Genomic DNA, 12998 nt, shown 5'->3' on the forward strand with positions numbered 1-12998 from the left:
GGAGAAGCAGCTCTGGTTTATCTTGGGTTGAGAGGACCGTGGAGAAGTAAACCTGGAATTGAACCTACAGTAATGATATCATTATTAGTATTATTAGTTAGCTAACAGTTAGGGGTGATTAACATACTGATACCTTACGTTAATGCTGGACATATAAACTGATGATCACCACATATGGTTTTATTTCTTTATTTCTTATTATTAATATAAATATATTATGAAATTATTATTATTGCCTCTTTCTTGAAACATTCTTAATGACATGGAAGCCGTCAATCGAGTCAGAACTGCAAACCCAGTTGATGGATGATGCAGTGAACAGTGGAGATTGCACCCCCAAACACCCGAGTACTGACCCGGAGTATGTCCCACTGACACCAGGGTCTTATTGTGGCATCCAATCCAGCCCAGCAGCACTGCCAGGGACTCCTGTTCAGCCTATTATTCTACATCATTTGTAACTGTGTTTAATAATAATATCAGTTTTTGTTAATAGTTGATAATATTCTGTAAGTAGTTATTTATGCTGTCGTTTTGTAAATAGTTGTAAATGTTTAGACCTTAATAACAACAGAAAACATTTAATCCCTTGTTGTCCCTGAAAAGTAGCACTTGATGCCATTTGCTGTAAGAAACTGTACTTAAGTTGTAAATACTGAATGGAATAGGCAACATGTAACAACAGAACAATTTTTTATTTAATGAATTATATAAAATGAACAATTATGAACAGATCATTTAAAAATAACTTATAAATTAACTAAATAAAAACAGAAAAAAATTTAATGATTGTCCTCTGGAGCAGAGAGAAGAGCCTCCCCATCCTCTCTCTGGAGCCTCATGTCCTCCCTCATCTTTTCTCCTCGGCCCTGGCTGGCTGTCCTCCTCCTCATCATTGTCATCTTCCTCCTCCTGGTCACCTGCCGGCACTTGGCCCTGGTGTCTCCTCAAGGATGGAAGCAGTTAGGACAGGGAGGGTCAAAGGAAGACCTCTGTCCTAACACCTTATCCATGAGGACAAACAAGCACCCAGTAGAAGCGCTGGGCCTCCCGCTGACCCCCTCTCCTGTCCCTGGATATTAGCAATCCTAAGGCCGTGGAAATAAATCATGTCAGCAATTTTCAGGAAATTACTTATTAACTTGCATGGGTAAAACAAATAGAATTTAGTTTCCACTTAGTTTGCACATCATCATTTAAGCCTGCACTTACTTTGTGCTTGTTCTTTAAATGGTCCCACTTGTTTTTGGCCTGCTGGGGCTCGACCTTCCCCTGCAGGTCCATCTTTTCCAGAACTGTTCTGAACACAGAGAGTAGCAAGAGAAAAGGTAAACACAAAATCATATTAACAAAGGGATGCAAAGATTTACAAAAAGCGACATCAGGACTGACAGATGGGCTGTTTATTATTTATTATTACCTTAATTCCATCCAACCGCGGTGGAATGTTTCGCCCCTATGAACAAATGTTCGTCCTGACCTCGGACAGTGATGAACCTCTCTGTTTGCCCCCTAAAACACAATGAAATGTAAAAGATGTTTTGTGTTATGTCAACAGACAAAAGGGTTCTAATACAGCAAATATATATTCATAATAATGATAATCATAAACGTTTTCAATTCAAACATTTAACTAGACTAACTAGCAGTTTTACAGTCTGGAAATATAGCAGGGATCACAGCCCCTTCTTGATCCATTTATGTACATGAAGTAAAAATAGTCTATAACATCTCAACAGTATAAGAAATAAGTCAACCTCTGAACGTCTAACATTTGAAAGTGAAGGCTCTTAAAGCTTTATTTCCAAAGGCATCAAGCTAAGCATTACCAACATATTTTAACAGACATTTTGAGGTTTTAAGGTCTCTTGAAGTTTAATATATCTGGCATTGAATGTTCAAATGAGTAAAAACCGAGTACAAACCCAATACTTACATTTAAATGCAAGATCTTCCCCACTTACTGTCGCCATTCTTTCTTTCTTTCTGTCTTTCTTTCTTTCTTGGGCACGGAAAGACTCTTGGGATACGTGAGGCCACGAAGAATCGCAGCGGTGCATCCTCCAAAAAGGGGGAATTGGGACGGCCTTCGCGTGGCATTGTGACATAATTGGCATTCAAATGCTTCTCTGAAGGATGCAGACCCTGAATTGAGGCACAGCCTGTGTGTGGTTAGACGTCCAGGCATGACAGACGCCATTGAGAGAGGGTAAATGATCATGCCAGCTACTTGGTTTCTCAGCCTCAGAGTGCTCCATACTTAACTATGTTTACTTAAAAGAAGCCGTGGATCCATCAAGTAAAGATATAAGCACTTTATGCTCTTTAAATATGAAGCATTCTCTCACTCTCCTGTAAATGCACGACTTCATAAGATGTACAACATTTCTTCTGACATTAAATTCAACATTCCTCACAAAGCATTAACTGTAGCGGTTATAAGTCCCTTTCTCTCTCTACTCTTTCTTCACTTCCTGTTAATGTCAGCTTTTTTAAGTCCGATGATTTGATATGAAACTTTATTTGGCACTGACAGCATGACTGGATTTTGCCACCTCCACCTTACTTATATAATATGGCATGTTCTCAAGTAAAACTCAGGAATGTTTCTGAACTGTGTTACCTGACAGACAGGTTGTCAGAATTTAAACAAAGCTCGATAAACCTCCTCCAAGCAGTGTGTTTCAGTTCAGGTGAGTTCTTTAAATTTTACATAACTGTAACCTCAATCTATTTGCATTTCCACTGCAGACAGCAATTTAGGCAGGGTTGTTACCAAGGCTTCAGGGCTATCCCCTTTTCTAGCAGTTAGGAAACAACAGACAATACTTTCTTTGTTCTTGAGAAGATGCAGCACTTAGTAACTGACACGTTGTTATCTGTACTATATAATTTAACTGGTAGACCAAAAACTTACTGCTAACCTTTTCTTCTGCTTCACTCACATCTCCGTCACTTTTTCTGGCGCGCACACTCTCTAACTCATTACGCACTGATGCTATTAATGACAACAAACACACAATGGAGGACGGAATGTTTTAGACAAAAGACTGTGGTTGGGAAACCCTACATAAGACCAATGAACTCTGCAGAGCCCAATGCATAAAACTGTGCATTCGTGACTAAAACTCACACAATCTATTAGGGCTGTACAAATAATCAAAATATTATCGAGGAGTCACATGGGTGTGGTGAATAAGATGGCGGCTGGTTAGAGGCTCTCAACCTTCCCATGTGTCAGTTTGTAAATTATTATTAGTTAGTGGCTCACAGTCCTTTGAGTTTTGAAGCCATTTGATTGAGTAAAGAGAATAAGTCCTTTTGGGGGAGTAAATGACGGAATCACAAATGTCAGCTTCAAAGTATTTCAAGAGCACAGGTTACGTATCCACCTGGACCACTCCTCCACCTGGCAGTAATGATAATGGCAAGCCGCCACCCCATCTCGAAAGCCAGTTCACACAAATTATTAAAGTGAACACCACACTACACTCTGTAGCAACAGACGTTTCCACTTTCACATTCAAACACTCGAAAACCATAGCAAATGAAACAACATGAGACTTTTGGCACCAATGGCACTATCGCGGGCGAGGTGCTTCCAGCTGCTAGAGGCGGGGAGCGAGAGGCATCCGCAGGTGGTAGGGTCCGCTGCTTGCCTGAATTAATTCAGAGGATTTTCGGAATCAATATTGAATTGGGAAAAAAATATATTGCAATGCATTTATGAATCACTATTTTTACCCACCTCTAAATGGGACACTGTTTAACTGTGTACAGAAGATTTTGACTGAGGGGCTCAGAGTCCATGTTGATCCTGAGTTTGAGACTGAAAGAGCGCACCGGGCGCCGGTACCAATGCCGGACCCAGACCAGCCTCTGAGACCATTGTTTATACATTTCCTGAGACAGTCAGAGGGGGACAAGGTGATTACCACGGCAAAAGACAAGCGTGGGGTTGAGTGGGATATTGACTTTCGATGTTCCCTGACATGACCAAGAAGTTGGCAGAGAGGAGGAAGGCTTTCACCGCGGTGAAGCGCAAGAGTTCAACATGAAGCATACATTGGCCTATCTGGCCGCATTGAGGTAGGCAGCGGTAAGCAACAGACCAGATAAGGTTTTACTTTTAGTTTAGTTTTGATATGGCAGCAGAAGAGGGACTGTCAGGCAGCTTGCAGGCTGGTTTTGGTTTGGTATAATATGTTTTTTTCCTTATGTGTTCAGTATGTTGGAAATGCTCTTTTTCCACATTTGTATTTGTGTTTATGTTCATATTTTTACGGTACAAATGACATTAACAAATCATAATGCGGCAGATATATTTTGGTGTTAATAGTATAACAGACATGGATATAACAATACATGCAGGTAAATAAGGCAGGGAAGTGTATTAAATGTGTGTCCTAGAATATTTATGGGAGTGGAAACCCAGTTAAACGACGTGAGGTATTGGGATATTTGAAAACCAATCAGGCAGATATAATTTTACATACAAGAAACTCACCTAAATGAGGGAGTGGATATCAGATTTAAGGCAGGGTGGATAGGACATATTTTTCACAGTTCGCTGTCGAAAGCAAGTAATGGTGTAATGATTATGGTTAAAAAGAATATACACTTTATGTTAATGAAAGAGGTTAAAGATGCAGAAGGGCGAAAGGTATGCGTACAAGCATGAAGGGAGTGAAGGTTATACTATGTAACATCTATGTGCCCAACAAAGGGGTTCCACATTTTTTCCATGGTATAAATAAGGTCTTAGGAGACATGGATGGGCAGGTAATATTAGCAGGAGATTTTAATGAAGTGATGGACCCCATCCTGGATAAAGGCAGGTCTAAGGGCCCATTGAGCACCAAAGACAGAGAGGCAAATCATATGCTAAATGAAGATATGGGACTAACAGATATATGGAGGCTTACTAACACCCATGGGAGGGAATATACCTTTTGTTCCTCACTGTCACAAATCTTATTCCAGAATTGACTTGTTCTTAATTGCAAATTCCCTGAAAAAAAGTGTAGTTAGTTGTGACATAAGAATTATTGCCATAACCAATAATGCAGCAGTGGAGTTATGTTCAAAGGTGGAGTCGGAAACAGGCGGGAGGCCTAGATGGAGAATGAACACCTCATTACTGCAGGACAAACCTTTCAAGACTTCGCTGGGTGAGGATCTAAAATCTTTTTTCGAAATAAATACTGGAAGCACAATATGAATTAAAACTGTTTAGGAAGTATCTAAAGCTTATATAAGGGGGAAGTTGATAGCATATGCTTCTCAAAAGAAAAGAGACAGCATTAACAAAATCAAAGATTTGGAGAAGGAAACTAAATTAAAGGAAAATCAATTATCTGAGCATTATTCAGAGTCACAGTATCTGGAACTTTGTAAGTCGAAATTCCAGCTGCGCGAAATTTATAATAAAAAAGTAGCATATGCTCTGTTCAGCCTCTAAATTTAAAGTAATCATAGAGAGTCAAATTTTGGACTATCTTAAAAGGGCCACATGAATGCCATACAGCTTCACTATTTTATAATTTAATTAAACATTGGGTGAGTAGTGAATCATCCAATGTGAAGCTGCTGTGACAGAGGGATTTGAGAACAGATTTTAGACAGGAGAAATGGTTGGAGATTTTGTCAGAGTGTGGAAAATATGTGAGAGAGGCAAGAGGAAAGTTCATACAGTATAAGATTATACATCGATATTACCACACACTGACGGGATTTCACAGGATGAAACTGATGAATGACAACCTGTGTTGGAAATGTAAAACAGAAGTGGGAACTTTTATACACTGTAAATGAGAATGTGCCCTGGTGATGCCATTTTGGGTCAAAGTTGCAGATGTTTTAAGCGGCCAAGGTACTCTTTCTGTTATTTTGGTCAGTTTAATCACTGCATCAAGAATCATTTTGAGACCTTGGAAAACAGTTAAACATCCAAATATGAAAGAGTGGGTGGACACAGTGGTCGAGACTGCATCTTATGAGTCCATGCACAACAGATTAATAGGTAAACTGGAGGATGGGACAGCTTTTGGACACATATAAAAACTGAGGAAGACCCTGGTTTGAACTCCAGAAGGACTGAGATCCCTCAGTGATGGACTATTTTATTCTTTATGCCATGACACTGTGAATTGAATTCTGGCTTGCATGTGGACAGCATGTTTGTATTCTTATTTTTATCTGGATGTTTTGTCATTGGATTTTCGTACGCCATGTCTTGCGATGTCTGTACTATGAAGCCCAAGGGGGATTGGGGGTTTGTGGGCGCCATGTGCCATCGATCTCTTTTTGGTTTATTGTCTTGTTTTATGTTTGGTATTTTGTCTTAAAACTTGAAAATTCCAATAAAAATTTGAATTACTGTGTGTCTTTCATTGTAGAATTTGTTGCACATGCCTGTTAAAAGTGTCCGTATCAGTAATTCAGCAGATATACCCTTTAAACCATCACTGTGATTAGACTGTAAGAGGGATCAGTTATTGATTTTCAGAGCACATACTGAAACAGACTTTACAATGTTACATTTCAGGAAAAAAAAATTAGAATGGCACTCAGTAAAGTGTATGTCTCAACCAAGGCCCAACAGCCCCTCTTTGTACTCACTCACAGCCCAATATGTCCATTTTTTTCACCAAAATCCATGCTCCAAAATCCAATATTCCCTGAGAAATTAACAAAAAAAACGCATAAATGTCGAAAAACACCAATCACGCAATGTTAGAAATTGTGAGAATCTGCCCCTTTATCCAGATCTGCACCACAAGTAAATGGGATCTATTCTGGGCCCCATCCACATTTTGTGGAAATCCGTTAAGTATTTGTTGTTGTAATCCTGCTGACAAAAGAATGACAGAATAAATCATGAATAATTTAAGTTAAGTTTAAAAAGACATCTCTGATCGACATTTTGCAGGATGCAAAAACAACCACACCATCAGTGAACAACCTTAAACAATGTTTCAGTGTCTGGTTTCCATCTACCACTTGATATTTTATGTCCTCTTTATGACATCATTATTACTGCAGCTATGACAGCTAAAACTGTGTGTTGACCTGATATGAAGTATTTGTGAGGTGTGCACATTGGGGGCAACTGATATGCCTTTTTTAGGACCGATACCGACAATTAGAAATCTGACAACCAATATTTGGGATCGGAATTCATTTGCAGTAAAAATGAAGTTCTTTGCGGCAAAATTTTGAGTAACCATTAATGGAATGAACCAAAGTACAAATTACTCATGCACTGGTAAAAAGATGGCTTGAGCATCTCCCAAAAATAACCAAGTTTCTTTTTGACCAATTATGTCAGCTATTGCACGTTTGCTGAGTGCCCTTAGAATGTTACCTTAAAATTGAAGGCTGATCATCAGTATCCATCTCTGATACAAACTCTAAGCCAACCTGATCAAGCCTGTATCCTAGGGCTGGGTGATAAATAGGTAAAATTGATTAATTTGAGTTTGAGGTTTAGGACAATTTAAAAATTAAAATCAATTTTCTCTTTAACTTGCCCCCGCCGTCGCCTTCCAAGGGCTCTTATAGTTCATAGTGGGCTCCGCCCTCCCCCCACATTTATTTTCCACAGACAAACAAACACAACAACATGGCAGCAAGCCAAGAGTTTGTTCCTAAAAAGGCACAGTCTCGTCAGTAGTTCAGTTTTGTAGCATTAGACCGCGAACAAACCACGGTCCGCTGCAAAGTTTGTTTGAAGGCTGTTTCAGCTAAAGACAGTGGACCTACCCATTAATTTCAGCATCTCAAACATGTGCATATATCACAGTGGGACACTTGTTGTTGCTATGCTATTAAGCTATTAAGCAGTCGACATTAGCAGAATCATTTAATCATTGCGTCCCGTATGACAAGAAAAGGGTCATAGTCACGTTGCATATCACTAAAGATATGATGCCCATATACAATGGAAAAGCCTGAGGTTCACCCACATGCTGAAAACTCTCGACCCCAGTTTTGTGCTACGAAGCAGCAATAGGGAATGTCTCAAGCCAGAAGATGCAGACAGGCTCATTTTCCTGGCCAAAAATGTGTTAAAAAGAGAAGCAAGCACACACCTCATGTACTGTACATCTACCAACATGTGATGTTTACTATGCAATGCATGCAGAAGTTTAATTCAGTTTAAATGTCTTCAGGGATACAAAATAAACAAACAAAAATGCACCTTTTGCAAAAAAGTAATTTATGAAAGTTATGTTCACACTTTATCAATCCCAATGGGGAAACTGATTTTTATAAAAACCTGCAAGCTGACATGTTAAAGTGAGTTTGAAGGTCCACTGTTTCAATTAGCAGGTCAATTTTGTTTACAATAAAATAAAAGCAATGCTTTTAATAATTTCTTTGTCAACTGCAGTTTGTTTCTGAGAAGGAAAAAAATGATTAAAATCATAAATCAAGTTTGGTGTGAAAAAATCTGAGATTATATGTTTCAGCCATATCACCCAGCCATACTGTATAACTAACAGCAGTTCCCTTCATCTTAATTAGATGCAATTACCTAACTATAAATAATATTGTACTAAAAGGAACAGCAGCTGGCTCACTCTTTCTGAAGTTGATTGCAAAAGGAAATAAAAAATGGATCTCGCAGTTGGAAACAAGTTCCGTGTTCATGACAGCCCACCTACAAGTTCCTGAGTCAAAGCAGATTGTGCTAGTTTGTTTTTTGGTGTCGGCATGTTGTGGTGACCCGCTGTGGTCAGCAAGGTGGCCAACCTCCATTGATGTGCTCCAGACTGGACACAGCTGTGTAAATATTGAGCCAGGCCAAGCTGAGGCATGGCCATCAGCCATCGCTGTTGCTGCATGCTCTGGAATCAGGTTGTTTGACCAGCGGCTCTATTTTCTAACCTCATGCCTCCATAATTCTCTGTCTTTTATTTTCCAGCCACCACGGTACATAGCACTTTGGGCATTCTGTTGTGTAGAAGGTTTGACACTTCTAAATGAAGAAGGGTGTCAGTCCGAGTCACATCCTACAAACACTTATAAAATAGAAAGGAAGCTCTGTTAAACCATGGAAAAACGATGCAGGGATCCAGGTAATTTACGTACACCCAATAATACATCTTAATGCCATTTCTTAACAAATCATGTACATGATTATAAACAGGAACGAGGTCAGATAAATGTTTTTCTTCATTTAAATCACTGCACATGCAACAAGAAATTGCAAAGTACTCAACTGTTTAAAAGTGCTGATACATACTAGAGAGATGGCTGTAAAATATGAAGGTTTGATAGAGTATTAACTTAATAATGCTTAAATGTACTGCCCTATCAGAGAGAGACAGAGAGAAATAGAGGCAGCATGGATGAGAGAAAGAGGGGGAGTGTACTAAGTATGACATACAGACAAAACAGAGTTTCAGTGTTGCGCTTCTAAACAGGCATGGTGCGACTGTGAGGCTCTGGTGTTACGTTACGGTGAAGATGGCTAGGATAGACATTGCAGTTCATGACTTCAACCGTGGATGTCAAGGTGAGCAACTGGAAAGCCACTGAGATCCGGGAGATGCTATCGTCTCTTCTGTCTCTGTAGCTGTCAGCTTGTTGTTGTAGTGGCGAGCTACTAAGGGTCGCTACTTTCAAATTAAAAGCCCCCCTGCTAGGAACCCAGTTCTAAACTCCAGTGGGGTGCAATGTAAAGCTCTTATTTTGAAGACAAATTCGACCTGCCTCCTGTTAGCTGTCTGTTGCTCGAGGCAACTTATGCGAGGCGCTCCGCTGCACGCTTCCTTTAATAGCAGGGGTTCAATATCGGCAAATGTTTGACTGAGAATATGGGCCACGGGTCTATAATTAAATAGTGTCAAGTGTCGCAACATTTCTTCCGATGCATATGTTGTACGTCACTGTACACGCTCAACTTCGTGCTTCACGTCACGTCATGTTTACACCTACCCCAGTGGCAGCTTTTTGGGAAAGAAGGATTATTAAACCTCCCTTTTAGATAGACAGGGCAGCAGAGTGCAGCCTTTACCTTGCAGCAAATGTGACGCCTTTTCTATCTAAAAGGGGCTAGTAATTCCTCTCTCAACCAGTGGAAAATGTTGTGAACACCTGATTATGCATGAAAAAAAAAAACATTCTTTAAGTTTGTAATGTCTCACTGTTTCTCGCGTTTGCTGGAATGTGGAGCAGTAAAGTTCTTGCAGTCTCACACATGCATGTACACACAGACCTGCACGACATGTACATAAAATCCTGCTATTTAAGACGGTAACAGTTACACTCTGGATTAAAGCAAGGAGCAGGTAGCAATGAAATTAACAAAATCAGCACTGCAAAAACAAATATAACACAACTCAATTCAGTTTACAATATGTCTATTAAATCAAGCAAAGACTCACCAGTTTGCAGTAAACAGTTTCAGAGTTCAGTCCACTTGATAAAGAGTCAGTTTTGTTTTACCTACATTCCCGAATTCAGCTCCCACCAGTTCACAACCACAATAAATAACTTCAATGTCCACTCTAGGGTTACTGCCGGTCCCCTAAAAACAAATGAAACCAGGAAATCAAAACTGAAATTGCAGCATCTGTATTCTCAGTTCAGTAACTGATTCCAGGAAGAGCATGAACTCTTGGAGAAACACTGAGTGGGAAATGCACACATTCACTCAAAACAACAAATTAATCATAATCACTTCTGTTTTAGTTCCCGCTACAAAAGGTTACTCTTGGACCATATTTTGACTTGATCACACACACACACACACACACACACACACACACACACAGCTGCTGTCCAACTGGCAATAAAGTTGTTTTAGTACTTTAGAGCTCCTTTCTGTGGTTCTTGTGTGCCTCCTTGAGTATATAACGTTTCTCCTCCAAAGTTGCTTTTTGTGTATTCTCAGTGTCAGCTTCTTCCTCATCAATCTCAGTCCTCTATCCAGACTGACCACCAGCTCCATCTTTGGATGAGATATGTAGTGAAATGAGTGGCTGAGATGGATCACAGACCACTCACAAATCCATACCAATAAAGAATAGGTTGTGCTTTTGCGCCAGCTGGCTGAATTTAGCCATGGCTTCACTCCAATCTCAATGTCTGGGTCCTGTGATGGACATCCAATCCAGGTATACCCTCCAACTGATGTGCTGCAAGCCCATACTGTTCTGAAACCATTTCCACTGATTAAACAGTGCAGTTATGGATAGATGGTGTAATGGTATCCTAGTGTTGTAATAATGCGCTGGGGAAGAGGTACAGGAGTGCAGAGCAGAACAGTGTGGCAAATATGTATATTCACAACTCCAGAATTGCGTGGATCCGGATGTCTGGAGAGGGGTGCCATTTAGAGTCATGTCTGACAAATGACAATTTTAAAATACAGTAGAAAGAAAAAACAATTTCATCAAACCATACAAAGAGCTACAGATTAAAGGAGCTTGCCATTATGATAACAGCTATAACACAATGCATAGGAAGCAGCATGAGGTGAGACTGTACTCACATTAAGTGTCTGCTCCATATCGTCAATCAAAGCTCAGTCGAAGAAGTAGTAACCGATTTTTCAAACTGCTCAGCCTCCTTTGAAGTTCCATTATCACCACTAGCCAAAATACACATAACCTGTAGCCACACCTACACAGTGATGTATGTAACTAGAGAGAAGAGGGCAGCAATAATAGCCAAGTCTATTATTTTAATGCATACATCAATGTCTTACTGCAAGACTCCACAAGGAAATCCTTGACTCTCTCCAAGCGCATTTTGTGTCTTCTCTACCTTTGAACAGCAATGACCATCTATCACAAGTCACAGCTAATGTTAGCTAGCAAGCCTAAAGCCTAAACAAGCAGACTGATGATGGCAACAAACATTTATGAAAGGATGGGTCGCTCTCCGGAGCGTCACGTATTCAAGCGTGGTACTGTGATAGGATGCCATCTGTGCAACAAGTCCAGTCGTGAAATTTCTTCGCTGCTAAATATTCCACAGTCAACTGTGGTATTATAGCAAAGTGGAAGTGAACGACAGCAACTCAGCCACAAAGTGGTAGGCCATGTAAAATGACATGTGCAGATGTCGCCAACTTTCTGCAGAGTCAATCGCTACAGACCTCCAAACTTCATGTGGCCTTAGATGAGCTCAAGAACTGTGCGTAGAAAGCTTCATGGAATAGGTTTCCATGGCTGAGCTGCTGCATCTAAACCATACATCAACAGGTGCAATGTAAAGCGTCAGGTGCAGTGGTGTAAAGCATGCCACCACTGGACTCTAGAGCAGTGAAGACATGTTCTCTGGAGTGATGAATCGCATTTCTACATCTGCCAATCGGATGGACAAAATTAAATCCAACAAACCAGCACTGCAAAACCACATTTTCGATAACTGTATTACAAAAAGCAAAGAGAGCTACATTTGGTGTGGGTGTGGGTGTGTTCATAACCACAAACACGCAAAGTCTGGAGTAGCCTTTCTTATTGGGACCCTAACACTCCCCAGGGGTGGGCAGTGGAAGTAATATTATTGCTATTGCTATATCAGTATAATATTTATGACAAGACAAAAACATGTGTAAAAATGAACAAAGTCATGCTACAGCTCCAAGGGAATAGAGTTACTATGGTCCAGTGCACATCACCCACTGTGTCTCCTCCAGGCTGGATCTAAAGGTCTACAGGCAGAGCATAGGCAGGAGGCAGCTTAATTCCACCAGATGACAGAGCTGATTTATTTTTCAGAAACAATACTAAATTAACCCAGCCCACTATTATTATAATTCATAGGCTACATTTTATTGCTGTGAAGCTATTATGTCGTAATGTTTATTATAGAGGTTAAAGGCTCAAGGTTTAGGTTTGTGAAACAAGGCTGGGATTAAGTCCTTGAAAAGAAAAAAAAGAAAACATGCAATTTTATAGATTAATTGAGGTGTCTCACAGTCTGAGGAACAAAGTTGCTCCTGGTGGCATAGTCTGGTGGCAGAGGATGCTGTTGTATCT

General features: G+C 40.1%; 1 long non-coding RNA gene across 1 annotated transcript; it reads right to left on the reverse strand.

Annotated features, from left to right (window-relative positions):
* Positions 1–810: 810 nt before the first annotated feature.
* Positions 811–3732, reverse strand: LOC119007773. Its single transcript, XR_005071227.1, has 3 exons — positions 1421–3732; positions 1213–1300; positions 811–1088 (listed from the first exon to the last, which is right to left on the reverse strand). It is a non-coding gene; the product is annotated as an uncharacterized LOC119007773 (long non-coding RNA).
* Positions 3733–12998: the final 9266 nt, after the last annotated feature.

The sequence above is a fragment of the Acanthopagrus latus genome, chromosome 18 (assembly GCF_904848185.1).
Source record: "Acanthopagrus latus isolate v.2019 chromosome 18, fAcaLat1.1, whole genome shotgun sequence".
Lineage (NCBI taxonomy): Eukaryota > Metazoa > Chordata > Actinopteri > Spariformes > Sparidae > Acanthopagrus > Acanthopagrus latus.